Genomic DNA, 3,574 nt, shown 5'->3' with positions numbered 1-3,574 from the left:
GCTGAGCCTGTGCGACCGGAGCCTGTGCTCCACAACGGGAGAGGCCACAGCAGTGAGAGGCCCGTGTACAGGAAAACAAACAAACAAACAAACAAACATTGGCTCTGAGTCTGTGGGGCCCTGGAGTGCGGGGCGCCCATGGACAACAGAGCGGAGCCACCTGGCCAGGTGATCAGTGCAGGTCCCAGGAGGAAGGGAGGGACCTGAAATTGTGGATTTTCTCCACGTGGAGGTGGGGCATTCCTGGCCGAGGGGAAAGGTGTGAGCTCAAGTCTGGAAGCAGGGAAGCCCAGGGCTAATTGGGGTGATTCCAAGTGGTCTGGAGCCCTGGGTTGGAGGTGGGGAGGGTGGGAGGGGTGTGGACAAGCAAGTGGGAGCCGGGTGGGGTTGGAAAGTCCTGCTGAATGAGGAGTTTGGACTCTTAGGGAGGCAATGAGACCCACAGAAATTCTGAGGAGGGAGTGGGGTTGGGCGGTAAAGAGCTGGAGGCAGGAAACCAGTCAGGAGACTGCGGTCACATCATGGCAAGGGCTGACTAGATTGGGGCACAGGCGGGGCGCTGGGAGTGGGCAGAGGATCCGATAGGAGGGAACGTGGGAAAAAGTGGGAAGGACATGGCCACTAGTGCCTGGGGCCACAGGCATCCGGGGAGCTGCCCAGCAGGCCGGGGGCATGGAGGTGGACTCAACGTTCTTCCTCCAACAAGAAGGCTGAGCCAAGGAGGCTGGTGTGGAAGGGCCTGCAGAGGCCCCAGGGCTGCCTGGTCCATCTCCTTGGGCGACAAGGCGCAGTAGAGGTGGCTCAGGCCTAGGACTATCCATGCCTGGGCTCAGTCCCCATCTGAGCCTCAGTCTCCTCATCTATGAAATGGGTGTCCTTGCCAGGAGGATCAGATGCAGCATCAGGTGTTCAGCATGTGGGACTACGTGAGTATTGCCTGCCTGCCCTGCTGGGGAGGAGTGACCATCTGTGGTCCTGCAGCTCTAGGGAGGGACAAAGGAGGAGAATGACTGGTGCTCACTCCTGCAGGCTCTGCGAGGGAAGACCCAGCCTCCCCAGCCTGATCTCCAAAAGCTATAAGGGGGCTTGGGTCCACCAGCTCTACTACTGGAATGCAAACAAGGGAGGGAAGGGGGCTGCAAAGTCTTTTTCTTCCTCCCTCCCTTCCTTCCTTTTCTTTATTTTTTAATTTATAAAAGCAATGCATAATCATTACAAAGAAGTGAGAAAATACAATCAAAAAGAAGGGAATTTTAAAGCCCCCACTTCCATCCACCCGGAAAGAACCAGGTTAACACATTGATCCATATCTCTGCATCCTAATCTTTTCTGAGCATCCCTACAAGTACAGAGTATGGAGACAGAGGCATCGAGGGAGCATGTTGAGTTCTTTTTCCCATTTTCTGAAGCTTCTGGTAATATATATTCTCTTTTTTATAACAGCTTTATTGAGATATACTTCACATACCATAATTCACCTGTTTGAAGTGTACAGTTCAATATTTTTTATATGTTAGATTTAAAATTCCTTTAAGTTGTGGTAAAATATATATAACATAAATTTGCCATCTAAACCATTGTTGAATGTGCAATTCAGTGGCATTAATTACATTTGCAATGGTGTGCAACCATCACCACTTCTATTTCCAAAACTTTTTCATCATCTCAAGTAGAAACTCTGTACCCATTAAGCAAAAACTCCCCTTTACCCCCAGCCCCCAACCCCTGGTAGCTTCTCATCTGCTTCCTGTCTCTATGAATTTGCCTATTTTAGGTACCTCTCATATAAGTCTAATCATACAGTATTTATCCTTTGGTGTCTGGCTTATTTCATGTCATCAAGGTTCATTCACAGTGTAGAATGTGCCCAAACTTCATTCCTTCTTATGGTTGAATAATATTCCATTATACATTTATACCACATTTTGTTTATCCATTCATCAGTTGATAGACATCTGGGTTGTTTCCACTTTTTAGCTATTATGAATAATGTTGCTATGAATGTTGGTGGACAAATATTTGTTCTAGCCCCTGCTTTCAATTCTTTGGATATATAAAGAGCATGTTGTTTTGTGACCTTTTCTCACTAATGTATGAATAACTTTTCCATATCAGTAGCTGTATTTATTTCTGCAATGAGATTTTTTAAGGCATGCCTAGTACTCCATGGTGTGGCAGTAACAGTTTAGGTAACAAATTCTCTAGCATATACTGAGATGCCTTAAAGTTTTCCACATAGGTGTATCCTTATATTTTAAAAGTTATTATTGTTTTTTTACATTTATTTATTTTATTTATCTTATTTTTGGTTGCATTGGGTCTTCGCTGCTGCGCTGGGCTTTTCTCTGGTTGGGGTGAGCAGGGGCCACTCCTGTTATGGTGCACGGGCCTCTCACTGCTATGGCCTCTCCTGCTGTGGAGCACGGGCTCTAGGTGCGTGGGCTTCAATAGTTGTGGCACGTGGGCTCAGTAGCTGTGGCTCGTGAGCTCTAGAGCGCAGGCTCAGTAGCTGTGGCGCACGGGCTTAGTTGCTCCGCGGCATGTGGGATCCTCCCAGACCAGGGCTCGAACCCATGTCCCCTGCATTGGCAGGTGGATTCCCAACCACTGTGCCACCAGGGAAGCCCCTTAAAAGTTATTTTTAAATTGCACATGTCACATATGAATGCAAACTCCTTGTAAAAATTTTAGACATTACAGATATGATTAAAGTCTCCCTTTATCACACCTCAGAACCCAGCCCTTCTTCCACTCCCACACCAAGTAAGTCCTGGTACATTATCACAGACTTGGTGAGTATGCATTTACGCACATACATACAGTAGAGCCTTACAAAATGCATGGTATCATTTGATGCCTTTATGTGTAGGGGTTGGTTTTTAGATTTTTGTTTTCTTTTGCTTTTCCTTATATCAGTCGAGTCATACTGAAGGGATTTTTCTGCAGTTTGGTTCTGTCACTCAACAGTACATCTTCACTTGCACCTTTAATTTTTTCTTATCAGGATGAATTCCCCATCAGGGAACCCCCTGGGCAAAGGGCATGCTGAGGCTGTTCTGAAGCCTCAGGCCAGCCTTGGGGAGCCATGGGGGTGGGTTGTTGAGGCCAACCTTGTTGTGAGCAGCCAGTGGCACATGTCAGCACTCCCAGGGGCCTCAGCCAGCCTGGCCACCTGTGCCGGGCGCTGACCTTGCACTCCCAGGGCCTGGGGTGCTGCGTAATCTCCAAGGGTGAAGGAAACTTCCTCGGCTTAGCCAAGGGCTGGATCTTGGATTTCTCTTGGTGGGGAAACCTCTAGAACCAAGGATTGAGTTCATCCTATCCTTAGTCTTTGGCACATAATCAGTACTGACCATCTAAGACCCTTCTTCTGTTTGATTTATTATCTGGTCAACTTAAGCTCTATCCTTGCCCCCAACATGTTCTCCACTCTGTCCAGGGATGTCACTGTCCCCCAGCCTCTGGTGAAGGATCCTATGCCCAGAGGCTGTTTACTCTCCCAGGTCCTGCCTAGGCATTCCAGCTCAGTCCTAGACCCACTCTGCTTCTTATTGGGTCTGAAGACAGATACCTC

The sequence above is a fragment of the Mesoplodon densirostris genome, chromosome 4 (assembly GCF_025265405.1).
Source record: "Mesoplodon densirostris isolate mMesDen1 chromosome 4, mMesDen1 primary haplotype, whole genome shotgun sequence".
NCBI lineage: Eukaryota > Metazoa > Chordata > Mammalia > Artiodactyla > Ziphiidae > Mesoplodon > Mesoplodon densirostris.
Note: the sequence above shows the minus strand (reverse complement) of the source record.